Raw genomic sequence first — 26,189 nt, 5'->3', positions numbered from 1 at the left:
AAGTATTAAAAATTCATCATTTTTTCACCTTATATGCTACCAAGTCCAGCCAGCCACCTCCACCCCCATCTGCCCCAACCCAAAATGGCTCTGATATCTCCCATCAGCCTCCACTACAATCCCTGTGCACAGCCACATTCTTGAACTATCCCCACAACCTCCCCACTGCTCTCCCTGCATCCACACCTGCACTCTTTCTCCAAGTATCTGCACCAGGCTCCACACCGAAGCCCCAGTGATATACCTAATATTGCTATGACCATGTCACTGCTCCACTCAACTCCCTCCAAAAGTTCCCCGCCTTCATCAGGAAGCTGGATATCAGTTCTGGGAGGCTGGTTAGCACCAGAACCCAGCTGACCTGTGCCCAGCTCCTTCTTCTTGTCCTTTCAAATGCCTGTGTCCCTGAGGCATCTGAAAGGGAGGACAGGCCCCAGCAATTTTCCTGGACTTTCATCCTCGGCTGTAAGTGTCCCGTGTCATTTCCACTCGGTCCAGCATCATTAGGATGTGTTTGCATGTCTCTCTGAAGCAAGGATCGCATCAGCAGCCACTGATTGCCTGCCAGACCTGCACTGTATCACTTAACCCACAAACATCTGGCCCACTTTAGGGACGAAACACTAGGGGCTCAATGAGGCTCAAAGACTTTCCCAAGGAAATCAGCTAATGAATAGAAAAACTAGAATTTGATTTCAATTCGGATGGTAGGGCCTATCAGCCTACACAGACATGCTGGAGGGCTTTTGTGTCTACACAGGAGCTGGATCTAGAAAGGACAGTGTGAACCTTCACGGAATGAACAAGAGCAGGTCTCTGCACAGGAACCACCCTCCACACTCAGGCAGGGACTGGAACAGAACTTCCCCCGAGTGAGATGTCAAAGGTTACTGGTGGTTAACAGGGTCAGTTGCAGAAAGTGGGGGGTGGAGGGTAGAGGTGATGGGAAAATGACAAGGATCATGGAATGTTAGCTTTCAAACAGATTTTTATAATAGCTGTCAATAAGGCTTAAACCTGTAAATAACTGAACAGGCAAAAGTTGTGAGATAGATACAAGGGGGCTTCAAAAAGTTTGTGGGAAACTTCCATTCTTTTCAGATTTGTTAGGCTTTTCAGATTTGTGGGGCTTTTTCTTGCTTCTGGTTCCTTTGTTGGTCTGCTTTTGCACCTGCATGACCAGGTCCAGGGCCTTCTTGAAAGCTGGAATGACATAGTCCACTGGGGTGAGTGGTGTCCCCCAGGTCCCATACTCACTCAAGCAACAGCTGTCAACACCTGTAGTTGTTCAGGAGCCAGCAGAACTCCGACCCACTCCCCAGCCCCGACACCCCACACCCCCTTGCAACCAGCCTCACCTTGCAGGTAATTGAGAAGCAAGTCTACAGCGGGTTCTGCTTTATTCTCAATTTTCCCCGGGTTGTAGTCTGGCTGCTTGGACATCTCGGGAGAGCTTATCAGGTTGGACCGTGCTGCAACAACAGAGGGAAAAGACCCAGCCAGTTCAGTAACTGCCAGTCAACGTAGCAAGTTATTCCTGGGGTCCTGACTCAGGTAAGGAATGCAAATGCCTGCATAGATGCCCACATCCTGCCTCCTGATCCTCATCCAGGTCCCCAAGCTTTGCCTACATCACAAAGCTAAGAGTCGGCTTTATTTCTTGACCCTGTATGCTACCAAATCCTGCCTGCCACCCCCCTCTATCATCTGCCCCCAACGCAAAATAGCTCCGATATTTCCCGTCAGCCCCCACCACAATCCCTATGTCACAGCCACACCTCCTTTCTGAACTATCCCAACCTCTTACCGGCTCTCCCTGCAGCCACACCTGCACCCTTTCTCCAAATACCTGCACCAGGCTCCACACTGAAGCCCCAGTGATATACATCATGCTGCCATGGTCATGTCACTGCTCTGCTCAACTCCCGCCAAAGGTTCCCTGTGCTCATCAAGAAGGAGGATGAGTTCTGGGAGGCTAGTTAGCACCAGGACCTGGCTGGCCTGTGTCCAGCTCTTTCTTCATGTCCTTTCAAATGCCTGTGTCCCTGAGGCACTTGAAAGGGAGGACAGGCCCCAGCAATGTTCCTGGAATTTCATCCTCAGCTGTGAAGTGTCCCGTGGCCTCCTTTCCACGTGGTCCAGCATCATTAGGATGTGTGTGCATGTCTCTCTGCAGCACGGATCACATCAGCAGCCACTGACGGCATGCCAGACCTGCACTGAGTCGCTTAACCCACAAATATCTGGCCCGCTTCAGAGACGAACCACTAGAGGCTCAAATACTTTCCCAAGGAAATCAGCTAATGAATAGAAGCACTAGAATTTGATCTCAATTCTGACGGTAGGGCCTATCAGCCTACACAGACATGCTGGTGGGCTTTTGCCTCTGCACAGGAGCTGGGATCTAGAAAGTACAGTGTGAACCTTCACGGAATGAACAAGAGCTGTTCTCTGCAAATGAATCACCCTCCAAACTCAGGCAAGGACTTGAACAGAACTTCCCCCTGGCCAGGGGACTGTAGGAAGTCCCATGTGGCTTGGGGATGAGCTTTCCAAGAAGAGCTAGATTGGGTGGAGAATTAAGACTACAGTAGAGATCAGGTGTCCCGGTGTCTGGTGGGTTACATGCTGTACTTCTAACCACAAAGCCATCAGCTGGAAACTACTGGCTGGAAAAAGAGGCTTCCTACTCCTGTGTAGAGTTACAGTCTGGGAAACCCCCACAGGCAGTTCTACCCTATCCATAGGGTCGCTGGGTCAGAATAGCTGCCAGTGAGTTTTCATGGGAGCGCTGCCTCTTGTCATGCCAGCATGTGTTCAAGGAGTGATGTGGAGCACCAGGCCAGCCCCTCAGTCCCTCACTAGCAGAGCCACACCCCACCTGGATGGTCTCCTTGAGCAACTCTACAGCCTCCTTCAACTCCCGGATCTAGCTCATGGCTTCGGTAAAGCTGGAAATTTTCCTAAAAGCGCTTACTCAAAACCAAAACCAAACCAAAAGTACCCTACAAACCAAGCAACACACTCGGAATTTTCATTAGAGCAGGGATAAAATGACTCCAGGTGGGAATACACAGTTAAAATGGAGTCGGCATAAATCTAAACATCGGACAAGCTACTTCTTCAGAGGCAGCAGAAACAGAAATATCCCTTTGGGCAATAGGCAGGAGCAGCTCCCACACTCCCCCACACTAACAGATTTGCAGAAATAATGGATCCAGTTCAATTGCATGGATGTCTTTCACTGGCTACTTTCTCTGCATGAAAAACAATTACTGGTGGCAATTTCCTCCTGTCTCTCTTGAAGAAACCTTTCCTCCAGCTGTCTGTCCTCCACTAAGAAGCTTTCCTCCAGCTTTTTTCTACTGTTAAACACAAACAGGGTTTTTTAAAAATTAAATAACATGCAAAATTTTTTAAGAGTGTATGTGGGAACGGGGGGTCTTCCGTACTTGAAGGGTCTTGCCCTTCTTTGGAGACTTATATGCCTTCCCAAAGAAAGACTGGCCCTCTTTTTGGTTGAGTTCCTGCTCACCGAACCCCATCTTTGTACAGCTGGGCCGGTCTCTTTCTCCTTTTACTTGCCACCTGCCATATGGTTGACTGGTAGCCACCAACCTGGGTCACCTCCCTTGAGGTCCCAGTCCTGGACTTACCCCACAACCTGGGAATGCCAATCACACCTCAATGCGCGGTGGGTGCGCTGGATTATCACTTCAACACCCTCATGGCTGAGCGCGCTCCCCGCTGCCTTCCTACAAGCTGTCAAGAATGAGCTAGGGCGTTTCTGGACTACCGGGTGCACCCCTCCCCCTCCCCTTCCCCGCTACCAGAGAAGGCACCGCCCAGGGGAGCAGACTGGGCAAACCTCCGGAGGAAGCCCTAACGTTTTGTGCTCCAGCTGCAGCCACTCGCTTCCTGAACAGCAGTCACTTCGTGGTGAGAGAAGCCACAGACCCGGGGCTCACCTGTGAGCGGAAGACGTTGTAGGAGTTTCAGGGAGGAGCCACCGCTGTGTGAAAGGAAACAATGGAGGGGGGGGAGACACGCAAAGTTCCCGCAATGAATCGGGAACCCCGACGCCCAAAGCCCCAGTCTGGGATCCTACTTTCTCCAACAGGAATTCTCCCTAGGAACCCCAACCAATCCCAAAACTGGGGGATGGAAGCAGCCCCTGGGACACCCTCCCACATCTCACCACGCGAGGGGCGCTGACGGAGCGGGGGAGGGGGAAGCAGGGCGCTTGCACGCAGCCAGGCTGCTGTGTGCACCAGGGTCACCCCAAACTGGTCACCGCGCGACCCCTCACCTGGGCGCGCCAACTACACAGTGCTCAGGTTGCAGGCGCTTCTCTGGCACCACACACCAGGCAGAGCAAGTAGGACCCACTGTATGACACTCACTTCCGGCTAGGACACCGCCACTTCCGGCCCGTCTCAGCGTGACCCGGAAAGGGAGGAGAGTAGTCATGGGTGTGATCCGGAAACACATAAGTGAAAAAACAGGCAGGAGTTAAGGCTTCATTAAGCTGCATAGACATTCAGGAAAATAAGAATCTTACTTGATATGGCAGAGATTAATATGACATCATTCCCACCAACATTATTTGAAAGTTTGTTCTTCATTACACTGACCATACAGGAAGGGATTGCGATGAATTGGAAATAATAAAATGTGGAGGTCTTAGTGGGGAAAAAACCCGCAAACACCCAGATTCTTATCCTGACAAACGTTTAGATTATTATCAGATGTATGATCAAAGTCACATACCTCATAGACAGAACTGACTGAGCTAAAGGCACCAACTTCCCTATGTGACACTGAATATCCACATGGTACAAGGTGTGCTCAGGGCCACGTAAAAGAATAAGCAATATACTTCTACCATCGCAACACAATTTTAATGTTACACAAAACAAACTGAATATTTTCTTTTTTTCTTTTTAAACATTTTATTAGGGACTCATACAACTCTTATCACAATCCATACATCAATTTTGTAAAGCACATCTGTACATTCTTTGCCCTCATCATTTTCAAAGCATTTGCTCTCCACTTAAGCCCTATGCATCAGGTCTTCTTTTTTTTCCCCCTCCCTCTCCACTCCCCCTTCCCTCATGAACCCTCAATAATTTATAAATTATCATTTTGTCATACCTTGCCCTGTCCGTCATCTCCCTTCACCCCCTTTTCTGTTGTCCAAACTGAATATTTTTTTCATCTCTTAAGATACTGAAGTACACTCTAACTTCCATGTGGTGCTTATGCATGTCTGAGACTGAGAAAATAAACTACTACATCATCGGTCTAGTTTTGGACTATTGTTTATAAGGACAGTACCTGCTATGGTAAAGATGAAACAGTACGTTCTATAAAATGGAAAAACACAAAAGCCTAAGGAGCTTTTACTCTGCTCTCTATGGTTCTATGAGTCCAGAATTCATATGACAGGTCTGACTTTATTGTCCTTTTGAATATATGTTCTTATTCATATACGTAAAACCTTAGTGTGTTTGTGTATTTGAAAACTGGAGGTAAATACAATAGTAACATCACATTAAAACTGGTGCTTGGTAAAGTAGAGGGGCAGCAAACAAGAAGAAAACGTTTTAGATTGACAAAGGCAAACAACGGGCTCAAATATACGAACAATTATGAAGATGGTATAGTACAGGCCAGTGTTTCTTCCTGTGGTACACAGGGTCACTATGATTTAGAACTCACTTAATGACACCAAACAATAACAACTTCCATTGTACACTGGCTCTAAGTACAATAAGTACTAAAATGTTAGAATATTTCTTTTAAAAATAAGCATTAACTTAATAATCATTCAGAACAGTTGTTGAAAACATATAATCATGGTTGTTGAAAACATATAATCATGGTTTTAAAATATATAACTGCAAGATTAATCAAGAGTTAAGGACAATATTGAACAACTGTAGATCTGCATGAGAAAATTTTTTTTATTTTACAACTGCAGAGAATGTGGGGTAAAAGCATTTAAAAATACACTCTACAACGGGATATATTATACTGGTGTTTTAACAACACAGTAACAAATTTGATGATTTCATGACTCTAATTAATTGAGGAGAATGATTACATCATATACCCTAACAGTTTATGTGCAGGTTTGTGGAAATGGGATTGATTGAGTTAGAGAGCACCTATCCCTGCCTTTGAGTTCATATTTCACCTTGACTGAGTGGGATTATTACCAGGGATGCAAGGATGTTTCAACATTAGAAAAAATATTAATGTAACCGACTACATAAACAGGGAAAAGAATAAGAACCCTTTGATCATGTTAATAGATGTAGAAAAGATATATGACAATATCCAACACCCATTCCTGATAAAAACACTCAATAATATGGAAACAGAAGGGAGAGACCTCAACACAACAAATGTATTAAAGGAAACACTGTTGGTGAAGGACAATTAGATGATTGGAACTTGCTGGAAATAAGACACTGTTATGCACGCAGAAAGTTTTCATCAAAAGAGTAATACAAAACCCACAGACTGGGGGGAATACATCTTTAGCAATGAGGAGATCGATACAGAGGTGGAGGGGGACAAGGAGGAGCAGAAGACAACTGTGGCATTTTCAGGAATCTCTAATCTAGATGCTCACCTGAGCATGCACCTGGGAAAAGGAGGCTGGAGTCTGGGTGGTCTAGCATAGGGAGCAGAGCCTGAAATCAGTGTCTGAGGATCAAGTTTTGTAAAGGGTCTTTCCGTTGTGGCTCTTGAGTCTACAAGGCTTAGGCCTCTTTGACTTGCGTGATTGGAGGCGTTCATGAGGAAGTCATATGGTGCCAGGAGAGGCATGGTCAAGTGGAGCAGATGGCATCAGGTGCTATCAGGTATGTCTCTGTAATCCATGCAATGGGAGTGTCTCTTGGGGATATTCCCAGTTGGGATGCCTGCTCTCCACCCACCACTTTCTGTCAGCTTACCTTTCAGTCATGGCTTGTGTGTTGTTGTGTTTCAAATGCAGGCAGGGTCACCCAAAATGAACAGGTTTCAGCAGAGCTTCCAGACTATGCAACTAAGAATGAATCAGTTGCCACTCCAGGTGCTGAAGCTCACCTCTTGGCCCCTCCCTCCCCATCTCTTCCAGGTCACACCCCTTAGGGCAGACTCCACCCCACCCCCTACCTAGGTGATGCAATTTCCTGTTGAACCTACTTCCTCTGACTGAGAAGGTTCAGAGTGAGCTTCCCACAAGGGTAGGTGTGTCTCTATGTTTCCATGTGGATTCCATGAGTGGAGGCCCCTGCAGGGTGACGTCCCCAGCTGTGTCTTGGTTCCTGAGGACATTACAATTCCTGCACCCTGTCGGCCCCTGTTCCAGGACGCCATGATCCCCTGGGACATTTCCATTTAAATCCTTTCTGAGCTGGGTACAGGCCTCAGAGCATTCACGCATGGGAATACTCTGCCTCCTTTATCCTGCCCAGAACCCCTCATGCACCCTCACCTCTCAAGCCAGAAAGGCCCGATTGGGTGTAGTTTCTTGTCTGGTGTCCGTTCCCTCCATGTCAGGTGTCAGGCATGAGAGCAAGGGACCCCAGAGTGGCCTTTACCGAAAGGAGCGGCCAGCCTTGCAGTTATCAGGCCACCCCATGATGACTGTGGTCTGTATTAGAGTTTAACTTCCCAGCACCTTGCTTTGCAAAAGGGTGGCATAGCAGTCACAGCCCCAAACCCCGCACAGTTTAAGTCCTCACATCGAGTAAACCTCCACTGAGTGTGTTCTGCCCAGGAAGCAAGGCTGTAGGTAATCTGGCCCTCAGGCAGAGGACTTTTGAGTGTGGATTACCTTCAACTCTCCAGGCAGCCCAGGGAGGGGCAGTGTCTCTTGGATGTTTGCCTGCATGTGTGTCCTTGATGGAGGTCACCAAATGGTTTAGGGGCTCTCCTAGACAGGAGCCAAGTCCAATCAGCCTTGCCCTGACTGCATCGGTCTGGAGGCCCTGGACCCATCTTGTAAGCCCGCTATCTAAGGATGGAAGTGTCTGTCATTGTGATGTATTCATTGATCACCAATCATGCTTTTGTGGCAGTTTCCTTTGCCCTGCCAGACCCCTACAACCTCTTTAATTCACATCTCAATTGTGAACCTGGGAAGCCATTTCAACCTCTTGTTGGTCGCTTCCCTCTTCCAGATACATGATTTGTTTGTGTCTTTACTTTGTCTTTGTCTCTTAACATTTAAAAAATATTCTCTTTAAACTATATTTAAAATGGGGTCTCCTTTTTCATCTAAAACAGATCTTGACTGCGTGTGCTTCCTTAGTCATTTCTGCCCATCGGAAACTAGCTTGTGCTCTGTTTCAGACTGCAAAAGGGACTCCAATCTCAAATAAAATTTAAAGAGAACATTTATTAATAATCAGAAATAATTCGGTGGAGGATTTAATCTATGGGGATGTTAGGTAGCTTAGCCTAGGGAATTGGGAAGTCCATTACGCATGCCCAGGAGAGCCAGCAAAGACAAAAGCTGGATTTACCCGCTGGTGGGCTTGGATGGGCGTTACACCTGGATCAGCCCACCTGGGCTGGGTGATTGCAATTCAGCCAATGGGATCGACCTGGGGTCGTTCACCACACCTCCCCCGGGAACCCTTGGAAAGGCAGGGACCAGAAGGGAGAGGGTCTCTTGGGCGCCTGGTCTCTTGGTCTTGTCTTGTTTGGGTGGTCTGGTGGTCTTTTGGGAGGAGAGAGATCCTTGCGTGTCCCGGAGCAGCCTCTGCCAGGCCGCATGGTCAAAGGAATCCTATGGGTGCCGCGTAAACCTGATGCTTCTTTGAACTTTCATTAAATTCACTTGGATCACAAGCCCGGCTTTGGCATGAAATCTTTCTCGCGTGGAGCTAAGGACCGAGGCTGAGATTTAGGCCGGAGAGAGAAACCTAACAGGGATGCCCTTCAAATGGACGTTAGGCATGCACTGCCATCCACAGCCCTTTACTAACTGGGGTGCTAAGACTTTAATCTCTACTAGAGCTCCTGGGTTTTGTCTCTGCTGATGCTGCACCTTTCCACTTGGAGTGTGAAGAGCACCTCAGCTCAGACATTGGTTGTGTTAATGGCTCACCTCTTTATCACTGCGCTCTTCTACCCGTGCCACCACCCCCTTATCTTCCCTGGTGACTCGTAGATCATTGCTGACCCAGATTTAATGTCCACTCTTTTTATTAACAGGGAATTTTGGTTTCCTTTATCATCCTTTGATTTGCAGAATCCAGAAAATATTTTGTTTTCAGGTCATTTTGTGTATCAATCTGGAGAAAGAATAGCTTTTCTTCAACTGTAAAGAGTTTACGTTTTGAAAATTCAGAGGGCAGTCAGAAGTGACTCGATGACAGTGAGTTTTGGTTTTGTGCATTAATATTATCTTTTAGTGACACATGCCTTCAAAGTAAGCACTTTTTTTGGTTGTTTTGAGTTATTTTCACAGTTACATAGTATTTAAAGCGTTCATTTATCAGTTATCCTAGTGGGTACAGACAATGTTTCATAGAACCCAATTCTAATTATATCAATTGATTTAATCCTTTTGATGTATTTATTTCATTTGTTAACTGTTTCTTCTTCAATTTATTTGATTTGACTGTGTAAGAATTGTGTCCTACTAAGGTTAACTCCTAATTTTAAAAATATTGGGTCACAATTATTCCTAATACAAGGTAACATTCAGATATATAATTCTTATATATAGTAAGATATCATCTTATTGAAAATAAAGTTACCATTTTCTATCTCCCACCGCATGGAAATACTTAATTGTTCTAACCCTTTATCCAAGTACTCTTGTTAAAAGGCTTGTTTTATTCGCTGCTTTATTGTTCTCAGGTGCACTCTGGTGCACTGTTTGTGATGCCATAGGACCTTAAACTTTTCCTTGTGGTTTCTAGGCTATAATTAATATGTAACCAGATTGCCACATCATGGGATACAACTGCTTACATTTCGTGGAGTTGCCATACATTTACTGTAGCAGTAGGACTTATTCACTAAGTAATTTAGATAGGTCAAATTCTCAGTAGGCTTACATGTTTTTCACTATGGGCATGGTGATTCTTAATGAAAATTATTTTGCGTTTCTGATTTAGTTATATTTTCAACATAAAACCAATGTTTGTCCATAGACATGAATATGCTTTCATCATGTTTGTTTTCCCTTTGGTTAGGTTCCATGTCATGTTAATTCCATCTCATGGCAACTTCATGTGTTACAGAGCAGAACAGCTCATAGCATTTCTGGAGTATCATTTGTGGAAATAGATCTCCAGTCCTGTCTTCCACATAATGCAGGCTGAATTTAATCCATCAACCCTTAGTGGAACAGTCTAGTTCAAGCGGTGTGTGCCACCTACAAACCTTCCTTGTCTTTAACCCCAAAAAGCAAACTCACTGCCACAATGTCAATTCTCACTCATAGTGTTCCTATGTAGGTATCTGAGATTCAAAATCTATACAGGAACAACCAGCCTCGTTTTTCTTATACAGATCTGCTGGTGTAGTTGAACTGCCAGCTTTGAGAGTAGGAAATGAAACCAGGATTCTCCCCCACCCCTAGAAATTAACCCAGCCAAACAGATGCCATCAAACCCACACCAACTCCTGCAGACTCCATGTGTGTCATTGCACAGGGATGTTGCAGAGGGGTTTCAGTGACTGGTTTCTCAAAGGCTTTCTTCCCGGAGACTCTGAGTAGACAGAAACTTTGAATCTCTCCATGAACATCTATCCATGGTAACCATTATAATGCTCAGGGACATCAAAAACTAAGCCAGGCACACATGCGTGCATGTGCACACATGCCAGAACCTATGGGACCTGGCATTCTTTCAAAGAAGGAAAACTCTAAACTATAAAATGAGGTTGAATTTTTAACTATAACATGAGAAACCACCTTTTTGAATATGCAAAATTTGCAGGACTCAGAAAAATTAAGTCATTCTGTTAATTTTCAGCTCTCACAATTTTCTTTTTTTTTAAACGTTTTATTAGGGGCTCATACAACTCTTATCACAATCCATACGTATACATACATCAATTGTATAAAGCACATCCATACATTCCCTGCCCCAATCATTCTCAAAGCATTTGCTCTCCACTTAAGCCCTTTGCATCAGGTCCTCTTTTTTTTTTCTTTTTTTTCCCCTCCCTCCTCGCTCCCCCCGCCCTCATGTGCCCTTGGTAATTTATACATCGTTATTTTGTCATATCTTGCCTTATCCGGAGTCTCCCTTCCCCCCCCTTCTCTGCCATCCCTCTCCCAGGGAGGAGGTCACATGTGGATCCTTGTAATCAGTTCCCCCTTTCCAACCCACTCACCCTATACTCTCCCAGCATTGCCCCTCACACCCTTGGTCCTGAAGGTATCCACCCTGGATTCCCTGTGCCTCTAGCCCTCATATGTACCAGTGTACAACCTCTGCCCTATCCAGCCCTGCAAGGTAGAATTTGGATCATGGTAGTTGGGGGGAGGAAGCATCCAGGATCTGGGGGAAAGCTGTGTTCTTCATCGGTACTACCTCGCACCCTGACTGACCGATCTCCTCTCCTAAACCCCTCTATGAGGGGATCTCCAGTGGCCGACACTTGGGCCTTGGGTCTCCACTTTGCACTTCCCCCGTCATTCAATATGGTATATATATATATACACACACATACATATATTCTTTTTTTTTTTTTTTTGCATGATGCCTTATACCTGGTCGCTTGGGCACCTCGTGATCGCATTGGCTGGTGTGCTTCTTCCATGTGGGCTTTTTTGCTTCTGAGCTAGATGGCTGCTTGTTCACCTTCAAGCCGTTAGGATCCCAGACATTATCTCTTTTGATAGCCGGGCACGATCCGCTTTCTTCGCCACATTTGCTTATGCACCCATTTGTCTTCAGCAATCCTATCATGGAGGTGTGCAGCCAATGATATGATGATTAGTTGTTCTTTGATGCCTGATAACTGATCCCTTCGGGACCACTCGATCACCCAGGCTGGTGTGTTCTTCCATGTGGACTTTGTTGCTTCTGAGCTTGATGGCCGCTTGTTTATCTTCTAGCCTTTAAGATCCCAGTCACTATCTCTTTTGATAGTCGGGCACCATCAGTTTTCTTCACCACATTTACTTGTTCGCCCACTTTGGCTTCAGCAGCTATGTTGGGAGAGTGAGCATCATAGAGTGCCAATTTAATAAACGAAAATATTCATGCATTGAGGGAGTGCTTGAGTAGAGGCCCAAGGTCCTTCAGCCACCTTAATATTAAACCTATAAATGTAGACACTTAGATCTATTTCCCCATCCTCATATATATGTTTGCATGTACATGTCTTTGTCTAGACCTCCATAAATGCCCCTTGACTCCCAGCTCCTTCCTCCATCTCCCTTGACTTTCCTCCTGCCCCACTACCATGCTCCGTCCCCACCTGGGCTACAGCTATACCTCTTCTCTACGCAACCTTACCCTGGATCGTTCCCCATCAGGCCTGCCACTCACCCCTCACTACCATTTTGGGTCCCATGTTGTTCCCTTGTCCCTGTGTTTATTAACACCACTTCCTTACCCTCATCCCCCTCCCCCACCCAGAACTGTCTGCCCATTGTTTTTCCTCCAGATAGTTCATCCAGCCTGTACTATTCAAACAGACATGTGGAGACACTAACATGCACTAAAACAAGACAGAGGAAAACAAAGCAACAGTATACAACCAGACAACAAAACAACAAAAACAAACCACTGACAAAGAACAAAACAAAACACTTCACAAAAGAAAGGCTTGTAGTTCGTTCAAGGATCATTTGCTGGCCCTTAGGAGCGTTTTCCAGTCCAGTCTGTTGGGGCACCACGCCCTGCCCCAAAGTCTACCTTCAGCATTCCCTGGGGACCTTGCCACTCCATTCCCCTGCTGTTCCACTGCACTCCCCCAGTGCTTTGCCTCGGTGTGGTGGGATCAGGTCAGGTGCAATTCCCACACTGTGTGTCCGGTGCTGTCCCCTGTATCGCCCTTAGCCACTGAGGGGCATCATGTCTCATAGTAGGGCCAGCCATGTTGTTCCCTCAGTGGACTGGCTGCTCTACTCCGGAACATCATCCTCACGGCCTGGTGGGCCAGGCTGTGTTCCACTGTCTTCTCCTGCCCCTTCATCTGCTCCCATGTGCTCTGATCAGATATGTCCATCTCCCGGAGCTGCAGAATCAATGTCATCCTTTGAAACAAATTCTTTTTGGGGGAGGGGCAGGAATACACTTAATTTTTGGTGCTGGGGCCAGCCTCCCAGACCTCTCCACTGGTTCCCTACTCCATGCCTGGATATTGCATTCACACCTTGCGGCACTGGGTTGAAGTCTGTTCCCACTTTCCTGTGGAGATATAAACAATACCCTCCCCTTGGGTGGATTAGTACCCCATGCCCCCACTTCCCTTTGATTCCTTATAGTCATCCTTTTATTTTCCTTTCCCCACCTCCTCCACTGTTGTCTACCTTGTGCATCCCTGGTTTTGGTCTGGTCTCTGCCATACTACACAGACTTCACCCCAGAAATGTTTGTATACAGTAGATTTTTTCCCTATGCCACTTTTGCATTAAAAAAAAATTTTTTTAATACTTACATCAGCGGGCTCATGTTGTACTTGTCCTTTTGTGCCTGACTTACTTTGCTTAGCATGATTTCCTCCAGTTCTTCCCATGCCGCTATGTGCCTCATACGTTCATCACTGCTTTTTAGTGATGCGTAGTACTCCATTGTATGTTTATACCACAGTTTTTTTAATCCAATCGTCAGGTGATGGAAATTTGGGTTGCTTCCAACTCCTTGCAATTGTGAACTGTGCCGCAATGAACATTGGAGCACAGATGTCTGGTCTTGATTTGTTCCTTGCCTCTTCTGGGTATATGCCCAGTAGGGGGATTGCTGGGTCATATGGTAACTCTATTTCCATCTGTTTTAGGTATCGCCAGATTGATTTCCATAGTGGCTGTATATACTTACAGGCCCACCAGCAGTGGATGAGAGTTCCTGTCTCCCCACAGCCCCTCCAACACTTGTTGCTTTCTGATTTTTTGAATTGGGCTACCTTTGAGGGTGTCAGGTGGTACCTCATTGTTGTTTTAATTTGCATTTCTCTTATGGCTAAAGATCGGGAACATTTTCTCATATGTTTGTTGGCCATTCGGATTTCTGTCCCTGTAAAATTTCTGTTCAAGTCCTTTGCGTACCTTTCAAGTGGGCTATTGGTTTTTGTTTTTGTTTTTGTTTTTTTGGAAGCTAGCAGAGTATTCTAGGTTTTAGTAATAAGGCCTTTGTCTGATATGTCATTGCTAAAGATGTTTTCCCAGTTTGTGGAATCTCTTATTACTCTCTTGATGAATTCTTTAGATGTACACAAGTGTTTTATCTTCAGTATATCCCATTTGTCAATTTGTGCCTCCTCTGTGTTTGTGTCCTTCCCTACTTCTGATAGCCTGTGTATTCCCTGCGCCAAAGTTCTCAAGTTGGTCCCAATTCCCTCATTGATGGCCCTAATAGTTTGGGGTTTAACTTCAAGGTCTGTGATCCACCTTGAGTTTATTCTTGTGCATGGAGTGAGATAAGGGTCTTGCTTCATTTTTCTGCATGTTGATATCCATTTTTTCCAGCACCACTTGTTAAAGAGGGCATCGGCTTCCCATTTGATATATTTGGGGCCCTTATCAAAGATCAGCTGTGTGTATGCTGATGCTTTTATTTCTGGGTTTTCAGTTCTTTTCCATTGGTCTGAGTATCTGTCATTGTACCAATACCATGCAGTTTTGAGAACTGTGGCTGCATAGTATGTGCCAAAGTCAGGTAAAGCAAGCCCTCCCACAGTGTCCTTCTTCTTGAGGAGTTCTCTGCTAATTCTGGGTTTCTCCCTCTCCATATGAAGTTGGTAATCAGTTTTTCCATTTTTTTTGAAGAAAGGTGATGGTAATTGTATCGGGGTGGCATTAAACTTATATAGTGCTTTTGGCAGAACTGACATCTTAACTATATTAAGTCTCCCAATCCAAGAGCATGGAATATTCTTCCATTTGTTGAGGTTGCTCTTGGTTTCTTGTAATAGTGTTCTATAGTTTTCCCTATATAGGGCTTTTGTTTTTTCAGTCAGGTGTATACCTAGATATTTCAATTTGTGTTTGGCTATTGTGAAGGGTACGACCTTTTTGATCTCTTCTTCTGTGGTCTTATGTGATGTGTATAATAGTCCGAAGGACTTCTGTTTGTTGATCTTGTATCCTGACACTCTGCCAAACTCCTCTATTGCTTCCAGTACTCCACTTGTTGAACTTTTGGGATTTTCCATATATAGAATCATATCATCTGCAAATAACATTAGTTTCACCTCTTCCTTCCCCAGACGAATACCTTTGATGTCACTTCTTTGCCTTATGCTGTTAGCTAAAACCTCTTGCACGATATTAAATAGGAGTGGGGACAAGGGGCATCCTTGTCTGGTCCTTTTTCAGTGGGATTGTGTTAGTCTTTTCTCCATTGACTACCACTTTGGCTGTTGGTTTTTCATATATAACTTGTATTGTCTTGAGGAACTTTCCTTCCATTCCTATCTTCGCTAGTGTCTTAAACAGGAATTGGTGTTGGATGTTGTCGAATGCTTTTTCTGCGTCTATTGATATAATCATTTGATTCTTATACTTTTTCATGTCAATGTGACGAATAATACTGATGGTCTTTCATATGTTGAACCATCCCTGCATCCCTGGTATGAATCCCACTTGGTCATGGTGAATTATTTATTTTATATACTTTTGTATTCTGTTGGCTAGTATTTTGTTAAGGATTTTTGCATCAATGTTCATTAGGGATATTGGTCTGTAATTCTCGATTCTTGTGGGATCCTTGCCCGGTTTGGGTATCAGAGTTATACTAGCTTCATAGAAGGAGTTTGCCATCTTTTTCTATGTTCTGGAAAAGTTTGTGTAGGATTGGTATTAGTTCTTCCCTGAATGCTTGGTAGAATTCTCCAGTGTAGCCATCTGATCCAGGGAATTTTTTTGTTGGTAATCACTTGATAACCTTTTCTATTTCTTCTATTGCTATGGGTCTGTTGAGATTCTTGATGTCCACTGAGGATAGTCTAGGGAGGGATTGTTTTTCCAGGAATTTGTCCATGTCTTCCAAATTGTTGAATTCACTGGAGTACAATCCTTCATAGTACTGTGTAACTATCCTTTTGATTTCATTAGGGTCTGTTGCAATGACCCCTCTTTCATCCCTTATTCTTGCTATTGAGATTTGTTCCCTCCTTTCTTTGGTTAGGTTTGCCAATGGTCTATCGATCCTGTTTATCCTTTCAAAGAACCAACTTTTAGCGATATTATTTTTTTCCATTGTGTTTTTATTTTTCCTCTCCTGAGTCTCATCCCTGATTTTTATAATTTCTTTTGCTATTAGTAGGGTTTTCCTGCTGACTCTGCTCTAGTTTTTGTAAATTTTGTGTCAGCGTATCCATCATGAGTCTCTCTTTCTTTCTTAGGTGTGCTTGTATTGCTATGAACCTTCCTCTGATGACTGCCTTTGCTGTGTCCCATAAGTTTTGGTACATCGTGTGCTCATTTTCGTTGGTTTCTAGAAATTTCCTGATTTCGTCTCTGATCTGCACCAGTATGCACTCCTTTTGCAGTATAGAGTTATTCATCCTCCAATTATTTGCTCTTATTTTCTTCGTCTTCTTTTTGCTGATTTCCAGTCTTATGGCACAGTGGTCAGAGAGAGAGGCCTGTATTATTTCAATGTACTTAAATTTATGTAGATTTACCTTTTGCCCCAGCATGTGGTCTATTTTTGAATATGTGCCATGGGGACTTGAAAAGAATGTGAAATTTTTTTATTTGGATGAAAAGCTCTGTAAATATCTATTAGGTCAAATTGTCTAATTGTGGATATTAGCTCTCTAGTCTCCTTGTTGAGTTTCTTTCCCTGTGATCTATCTTTCTCAGTGAGTGGTGTGTTGAAGTCGCCCACTATAATTGTCGAGTCTGTGATTTCTTTCTTAATCTTTTGGAGTGTTTGGTTGACGTATTGAGCTAGTCTCTCATTCGGGGAATATATTGTTTACAATGCTTAGTGGTTTATTGTCTATGATTCCCTTGAGCATTATATAGTGGCCCTCTTTATCTCTTTTTATGGTTTGCACTTTTAGGTCAATTTTATCCGAGATAAGGATTGCAACACCTGCTTTTTTTGTATTGCTGTTTGCTTGGTAGGTCCTTCTCCAGCCTTTGGTTCTCAGCCTATTTTTGTCTGTAGCCTTGAGATGTGTCTCTTATAGGCAGCAAATTGATGGGTTGTGTTTTCTAAGCCATTGCTGTCTTGGGGTCTGTTTTCTCTTTGTTGTGCTTTGGGTGAGGTTGTTCTATGTGTTGGTCTCTTATTTGTGCTTGGTGAGTGTTGTTCTTCTGCTCATACTGAGTCGGCGAGGATCTTTTGTAAGGCTGGGTTTGTTGTAACGTATTTTTTGAGTTTTTCCTTGTCTGGGAAGACTTTTATTTCTCCATCGATCTTGATCAATAATTTGGCTGGGTAGAGTATTCTTGGATTTGCATTGTTTTCCTTCAACTTTTGGAATATGTTACTCCACTCTCTCCTTTTTTTCATAGTTTCTGCTGATAGGTCTGAGCATATCCTTATGTTTTGACCTTTATATGTGATTGCTTGTTTTGCCCTAGCTGCTCTCATGATTTTCTCCTTTTCCTCAAAGTTGGATAATTTAACTATTATGTGCCTTGGTGATTTCTTCTTGGGGTCCCGTTGTGCTGGTGTTCTTTCAGCCTCCTGGATGGTTGCTTGGTTTTCATTCATTAGACTGGGGAAGTTTTCCTCCAAGAATTCTCTCGCTATAGTTGCAGATAACTTCTTTGTTGTGCCTTCCTCCAGTAGGCCAATAATTCTAATGTTGTTCCTCTTCATAGCATCAGACATAGCTCTTAGGTTTGCTTCGGCTTCTCTGATGCTCTTATTAGATTTTTGTTCACGTTTATTAAAGTCTGCTTGGCTGTCCTCCAAGACACTGATGTGGTTCTCTGATTCCTCCAATGGATTCTCAAGGAACATGATTTTGCTATTGTTTTTCGTTATTTCCTCCCTAAGCTTCTGTATTTCCCTTTGGTGTATGTCTTTTATCTCCTCTATCGTTTCATCTCTTTTCTGTATTGTTTCCCTCATATCTTGCATGGCTCCAAGCAGCATTCTCAGAATTTCTTTGTATGGTATCTCAATGTCTGCTTCTTCTATGTATGTTGCTATGTTCAGCACATCTTCTGCCTTTGTCTTTTGTTTCTCCTGTTTTTTTCGTTGAGGTCGTTGGGGCTGATGGCTGTTTGCGTTGAGTTGTTTTTGAGGGACCAGGTGCCATTTTCTAGTCACTCTCTGGAAGACTTATAGGAATGCTTCTTCGAACTGCCTACAGCTGATTTTGCTAGGTTATTAACCTACCACTTTATCTTCCTGTGGCTTCCCTATCAGGGGAGTGCCCCAGATGGCAGGTTGGCTGCCTGCCCCAGTGTTGCAGAGGCTGGGCTGAAGTCCCTGCTATTGGTTTGAATATTGATAAGTGTTGGCTGAGCTGCCTTATGTCCCCAGGTACACAGGCAGGAACTCCCTGGTGCGGAGCCTGAGGAGTATCCCCTGGAGAGCAAGCAGGCCTTTCCCTAGCCTTGGGCTATCTATGCAGGTTGGAGCTCACCTAGCTGGGTGTGGCCCAGGCGCAAATACCCTAGGGCAATGGGAGGGTCCTGTAAGTCTGCAATGGAGTGTGAGAGAGCAGTTCAGGAACAAGAGGGGGAGAAAAATTAAAAAGTGAGACTGGACTGTGCCGGGGTACAGGGAAGTGAGGGAAGGAAAAGCAACTGTGCAGCTGAGTGCCACTCCCTGTCTGTGGACCTGCAAGGGCCCACTCCCTGCCCCAAGCCCCAGCGGCAATCCGCAGCTGAGCACCAAGAACAGTTGCAAGAAAGCAGCTGAGCACCAAGAACAGTCGCAAGAAAGCTGCTGAGGAGCCCCCAGAGAAGTGGGGGGACAGAGAGCAGAGATGTTAACCGATGCCGCAGTGTAGTTGAAGCTTGATCCCTGCCTATGGAGCTGTGGGGGTTTGGGTTCAGTCCATGCTCAGCCCACGCGGCGCGGCAAGCTGTGGCTGTGCCCCAAAAAAGCCCCTGCAAAGCCCTCCAAGACTGCGTGGGAATATAGAGCAGAGAAGCAAACAGAAGCAACAATGCAGCTGAACACCAATCCCTGCTGGTGGAGCCTCAAGGGCCCTGTCCCTGCCCTGAGGTAGGCAGGGGAAAACTGTGGCTGCGCCCAGGCCAAGCCCTGCTACAGGCTCCAAATTGTCCCGGCTTTGGCAGACACAGTGGCTAGGCTAGGGTCGAGCCCCAGCCGGCTTCCACTGAGGTAAGCCAAAAGCCCCCAGCCCCTCAAAACACCGTGGATCTGAGCCTACTTATCTTTATGATGCACCTCCTGCGATCCAGTGGCATTGAATTTCCCTCTGAGCAACTCTCCTGGGCTGGAATCTGCGGAGTCCCTCTGGTATGTGTCACTCCGTTGCCATCTTCCCGGAAGTCCCCCAGCTCTCACAATTTTCTATGTGAATCATACAGATATACTGTAACCTAACTGGTCTCTTTACCATAGCTAGAGAATAAAATTAATATCAACTTTAGTAGATCTTCAAGAGAGACACTCTATGTAAATTTCTTAATATTCTTTCTGCATTTTTATGGAAGGTGAATAGGTTTCTTAAAGATTTTTAAGATATATTATTCCTAATACAAGGTAACATTCAGATATATAATTCTTATATATAGTAATTGAGGAATTATAAAATATTTATTACATTATTCTGTTTAACATAATAATACTACAGTCTTCAGCATTATCTTTATTGCATTTTTCCATGATCTTTTTGAAACCCACTTGTGCATTCATGGCATGAAAGATTGGCTACCAATGAGCTCCTTGTATTTAAATTAGATAATAACTTGATAAATGGCAATCATTTGACCCACCATTTGATTCTGTATGGTGACCATATGTGGTTTCAGAGTAAATCTATACTCAGTAAGATTTTTAATGGATAACTTCAGAAGGTATTTTCTCCTGGAACAAACTCTTTTGGGCTGTCTCTTAGTTAATCCCATCACATCCTTCAAATCACAGTTTTCAATGAATTCAGTTAATTAGACTATTGAGGGCATAGGGTGAAAACCAGCACTAAACAAAATGGCTCCATAGGCAGGAACACAGAATGAGTTCACAGGAGAAATCAACTGAGAGAGGACTTACCTATGTGTCCCTCCCCCCTATTTTGAGGACTGATGTTTGCTCTGGGTCCTAACTAGATTAATTAATTAGAGACATTGAAAAGAATACCTTTCTTATTGTTAGCTGCCATCTAGTTTTCTTTTTTTTTTTTTTTTTCCAAAGGCCGCCCTGCCATCTAGTTTTCTCCAGTTTATAAGAACAGGATGTACCCATGGAGATGTAGTGGGTTATGTGTTGGATTGCTAACCACACATTCAGTAATTCAAAACCATTAACTGGTGATGCTTTCTAGTCCCTTAAAGAGTTGCAGTTTCAGAAACACACAGAGCCTTTTGTACTCTGCCCTGTAGAGACGTTTATAAGTCAGAATGGACTCAGTGACAGTTCATTGTTTTTAATGGGCAACAGAACAAAACCATGCCCTGTGACCTCAGTATTCTGAGTTCAATAAGGTCACCTTGTTTCTTGGGGACTGTAATGGTGACTTTGGGCTCTTCGCATATTGGTTATAAACCTGAGTCCTCATTTGCATTTCTTCTATTGCCTCTTTTGTTTTACTTTTTTGCTAGTGTTTCTTCATGATCCATTTAGTTTTCCAGCGTGGGAATTTCCATGTATACTTATTGCTAATGAGTTTTTCATTTCATATATAAAATATTCATATATAAACATGTATAAACCACTTTATTTTGCCACCTTCCATGAATCAGATGCAAATGCCTTAAAAGTTTACTGAAAACGTGCTTGTGATTCCTGGTTTTGCCTGTCTGCCTACCTTAGTTCCTTACATTTAGGTAAAGTCTGAAAGAGCAGACAGTTCCACATACATAATTAGCAATGTGAGTTTCTTGATGGGTTAGATTTTGGTTCACTTTGGGGTTGTAGAGTGCTAGAGTCAGAGTCTGTGTGAGATTGGAATCTAGGTCCTGGGATTAATGTTCCTGGTTCAAGAACAAGAGTCAATGGATAGAAACAGAACATAAGTATCAGGAGTTAAGAGTCAGATGTTGGTGAACAGATTAAAGGGCTTTATATTTAGAATGTGTCGTGCCTACCAGCTTATGTTTGGAGTTGCTTAGGGGCTTCTGTTTTATGGTATAAAGATGTAGAGTCATGGTTTAAACAGTATAGTTTTGGAAGGTGGTTTCTGATATTGAGACATGGTGTGATAAAGTTAGGATTAAGATTGTAGAATATATTCAAAGTTGTGCTCCTGATTCAAACAATTGGGTTAATTGAATTAGGTTAGTTTGAGAGTGTATGGCAGAGGTCTTCAAACTTTTTATGCAGGGGGCCAGTTCACTGTCCCTCAGGCCGTTGGAGGGCCAAACAATAGTTTTAAAAAAAAACTATGAACAAATTCATATGCACACTGGACAGGTTTGGTGCTAAGCAGGACAGGCAGAGGTGGCAAAAACAACTGGTGGGCCTGATAAATATCCTCAGCAGGCCTCATGTCATGTGACCTGAGGGCTGCGGTTTGAGGACCCCTGGTGTATGGTGTTAGGATTTCTTAAGGAAATCCTAATTTTTGTTCCTAATTGGCTGTGGGTATCAGGGAATGCTCAGGGTGTTAGTAGACATTGTGGATGGTAAAGAACTTTTCAGGTGGTTAGGGGTTCAGTGTTTTAGGATATTATCAGTGAGCTGTAAGGATGCTCAGCGTCTTAAGGTATAAGGGTTAATGGTTTGGGAGTTGTTGATTAGCAATTAATAGTTAGTGGGTTAAGTTTCAAAAGTTATTTTTGCCTGTTGAAATGTAGCCTACAACGTTTTTATATTTATTACCTACCTAAAATATTTTGAATATTTTATGGATATGAACATTAATTTATGATTAGAGAAAATTTTATTTCATTTTGGAAGCCTCTTTTCTTCCTTAAAAAATCTTGTTTTGATCGCTCTAGTTAGAACATACAGTCAATGTTTAATATCAGTGGTGAAAGTGAACATTTATGTTTGTCCTTTTTCTGAGGTGGGGTGATGTTTTGCTCTTTCGTCTAAGTCTGACATTTTGACTTTTTAAAAATAGGAATGTGTATTAGCATATTCACATATTGAACTATATTGTTTCATGTTAGATTTGCAGAGGTGTTTTTTTTTTACATGAAAAGCCTCCGACTTTGTTTAGTACTTTTCATGTATCTATTTAGATAGTTAATCATTTTTTGCATTAATTGCTATATTACAGAGCTTATTTTCTTATGTTAAATCAACTCTGGGGAAGATTCCAATTAATCATGGTATATAATTATTTCAGTATGTTGTCTGACTCAGTTCCCAATATTTTCAAGCACTTTTTCATTTAGATCCATTATAAATATTGATCTACATTTTATTGATGACCTTGTTAACAGTTTATTACTGGTCTCATAGAAAATGATAGTAAGTGTATTCTCACAATTATTGTTATGTTTTCACCCAACAGCTTGAACTTAAGAAAAAAAGTGTTTATTCATAGTGTGTGAATCCTCTGGTCTTTAATCTATTTTAGATTTAGCCTTGAAGTTTCTCATGGAATTTAATTTTGATTCAGTTGATTCTGGACCCTCTGAGCATCTTGAAACCCACTCAACTCATAGATCACTTGTTCTGGATGGATCCTCAGGTCTTGCAGCTGACCCCTCAGTGTAGAGTGGTGTTTCTCAAAATTCCTAATGCTGTGACCCTTTAATACAGTTCCTCATGTTGTGGTGATCCCCAAACATAAAATTATTTTAGTTGCTACTTCATAACAGTATTTTTGCTACTGTTATGAATCATAATGTAAATATCTCATATGCAGGATGTATTTCCATTGTTACAAATTGAACATGATTAAAGCATAGTGATAAATCACAAAAACATGTAATTATTGTATTGTGAAATATTTCTAATTATAAATAAATGGAAATTTGTCTTGAAGCATGGTGTAGCATGGGTAACAATCTTCACGATGAAGCCTGGTGTAGCATGGGTAAGAGTCTTCACGTCAGGGACTCATATGTGGGTGTATCTGCATGTTGGCAGACCTGCCTGGTGATGGAAAATGTCTCAATTCCTACAACCATCAGAAATATGTGTTTTCCAATACTCTTAGGCGTCCCTGTGAAAGGGTCGTTTGACCCCCAAAGGGGTTGTGACCAACAGGTTGAGAACTACTTGCGTAGAGGGATAAATGATTTACAGTAATCTTGATGGACAAATAGTCACTCACACCTGACTGATTGTGTGCTACCCTCACACTTGAGCCCAAGATGGGAAATACTCTGTCATAAGACATGCTGGGTGAATCGTAGAGAATTTGTTTCAGTCCACCTCCAGGAGAATGGTGTAAATCAATGAGGGACAGGAATTCCTCAGTGATTTTATCATCACTTTTTTTGGTTTTGTTTTGTTTTGTTTTGTTTTGTTTTGTTTTGTTTTAGCAAAGGAAACCCATTCCTTCTTTTTAATAAGAGAGTTTATGTTCCGGCAAAGTTCACATGAAAGATTTGGCATCTGTTACCATGGAAATAACTTTTGTAAATATAACTATCACACTAGTATTTTGTGCCTGTCTTCTGTATTGATTAGTGGTTTCTGAGGTTGTCAATGTTAGGTGTCATTGAGTTGATTCCACATAGCAGGGACCCAGTACACAACAGAAGGAAACACTGCATTCTCCTTTAACAGACTCTCAATTTAGGATGAACCCATTGTTGCCGTCACTGTGTCAATCCATTTAGTTGAGGGATTCCTATTTTTCACTGCCCCTCTACTTTACCGGACATACTGTCCTTCTCCAGGGACTGCTCCCTTCTGACAACATTGTCCAAAGTATGTAATATGGGCTCTCACTCTCTTTACCTCTAACTAGCATTCTGAGCTCATTTATTCGAGGACAGACTTGTTTGTGCTTTTGGAGACCAATGTTATTTCAGTATTCTTGGCCATCACTACAATTCAGTCAAAGCTATTCTTCTTCAGTCTTCCTTATTCAGTGATCAATTTCCACATATGAGGCAATTGACAATATGGTCGTTTGGGTGAGGTGAACCTGCTCCTCAAAGTAAGATCCCTGCTCTTCAACACTCTAAACAAGCGTAATAAGGTTTATTTATCCAACACAATGTATTTATTGATCTCTAGACTGGTGATAGAATGACTATCACCATTCTGTTGTGTTTTTTTGTTGTTGGATTTTTTGCATACGCTAACAGTTTTCTGGAAAGAGTTAGAACTTAGTCAAGCGTAGATTAAGAATGTTGTTCCCTGAGGGTCTGGAAGGCAACCTTTCTCTGCAATGGACCAAAATAAGATCCCTGAGTTGAAGCCTGTTCTTAAGACTTGGTGGTGTGGTGAGCCTTATATTTAAGGTATGCTTGATAACTGGGAATTAAACCAATTGTGGTTTTCTCTAGTAGCCTGACTTGCTGATTAGTTTTAGAGGAGCACAAATCTGACCCACACAGAAGAGAAGATAATGGAGCAGAGTGCAGCTCAGACCCCTTTCTTCACCTGGAGTTCTGGAAACACGTTGACTTCTCCCGACCTCATTTCACAGGGATTCATGGCAATGGCCTGCACAGGAATGGAGCTCAGCCTTCAGTTAATGTGACTATGAAAGGGGTCATTGGGAATGTGTACTCAAGACATCAGGGTAGGAGAATAGTCTGTGCTCTCACCACTCCATAGCATACCCACCTACAGCTGATTTAAGAGAATCCAGAGACAGAAGAGGTGAAGCACAACATCTGTGAGTTTTACAAGCCTGGTTCAAGCCCTGCAGCTGCACCTGGAGACAGTGAGCCAATTGTGAAGGTAAAGCACTCCCAAACCTTCATGTTTCAATTCCTGAGCTTCTCACCTCTGAGAGCTGCCCCCAAGAAGCCGAAGAAGCCGAAATATTCTTGCGACCAAGGTCCAGATTCTCAGGTGTATTATCCTGAGTGAGTAAGCCCTACGTTAAACAATGCATCATGAGTGGTCCCTTTGTAATAAAGTGAAGAAGGGCTTCATCTGGGATGAGAATGTTGGCTGTTTCCTCAGAGAACTCAGTCCTGTCCATGACTTCTCCATTCACCAGTACCAGTGTTTTCAGCCCACAGAAAGTGATGAGGATTGTGGCTGAGGAGGTAGCTGTGGCTGTAGGATTGAGAATGACTAGGAATAAAGGCTGTGTTCCTCTGTTTTCAGTGACTTACTGGTATATATTTATAAGCCACTCATAATAAATCCAAGGACATGTAAATGGTCAGATACTCATTTTCTTTTATGCATTAGATTATGGTAACATCATTAGATACTCAGAAGTTTGAACATCAGCTAACTCTAGCAATCTCAGTGAATTCAGCCGAAAGTGTTTCCAATTCAATGTGTGCTATAAATAGGAATGGCTTTTGTGAGTCACCAAAAAGGAAGAACTTTTCTTCAACAACTACACTCCGATGTCTTTTCAGTCATTCTAGTGTGGAAAGAGTACATGTCATCCTAAAGCATAAGCAGGGTAAGCTGACTAGAGGACAAATGTGAGCCCTCTGGGTGAAACCAGAAGTAGTGGGCTGACATTCTGTGGGACTGAGCAGGTGAGCTCTCTGAGTCCAGAATTTGCAGATAAGTTCTTATCTGTCTTGACCATCCTGGGCTGAATGTTCTGGAGGATAGACAGAAAATACTAGCATCCACAGAATGAAATACAATTAGTGAATTTATTTATTTGCAGATGGGTTTCCAGAAAATACAAAAAAAAATACTAGGCTACCATTGCTAGGAAAAACAACCAAATCAAACCAAACAGTGTAATCTGAAGAAACAACCAAATAAAAATAGACTGACTGCCTAGATTTTAATTAAATGGTTGTCAGAATACCTCAGAAAGTATGAGGGAAGAATATAGTGTTA

The 26,189-nt window shown here is 43.2% G+C and overlaps 1 long non-coding RNA gene across 1 annotated transcript; it reads right to left on the bottom strand.

The window, feature by feature from the left end:
* Positions 1-594: 594 nt before the first annotated feature.
* On the bottom strand, positions 595-4,409 carry LOC142427819 (uncharacterized). Its single transcript, XR_012780098.1, has 4 exons — positions 4,310-4,409; positions 3,969-4,012; positions 1,359-1,472; positions 595-1,203 (listed from the first exon to the last, which is right to left on the bottom strand). It is a non-coding gene; the product is annotated as an uncharacterized LOC142427819 (long non-coding RNA).
* Between the last annotated feature and the right edge of the window lie 21,780 nt (positions 4,410-26,189).

Source organism: Tenrec ecaudatus, chromosome 15 (assembly GCF_050624435.1).
Source record: "Tenrec ecaudatus isolate mTenEca1 chromosome 15, mTenEca1.hap1, whole genome shotgun sequence".
Taxonomy (NCBI): Eukaryota; Metazoa; Chordata; class Mammalia; order Afrosoricida; family Tenrecidae; genus Tenrec; species Tenrec ecaudatus.
This window is presented reverse-complemented; position numbering and strand designations above follow the sequence as displayed.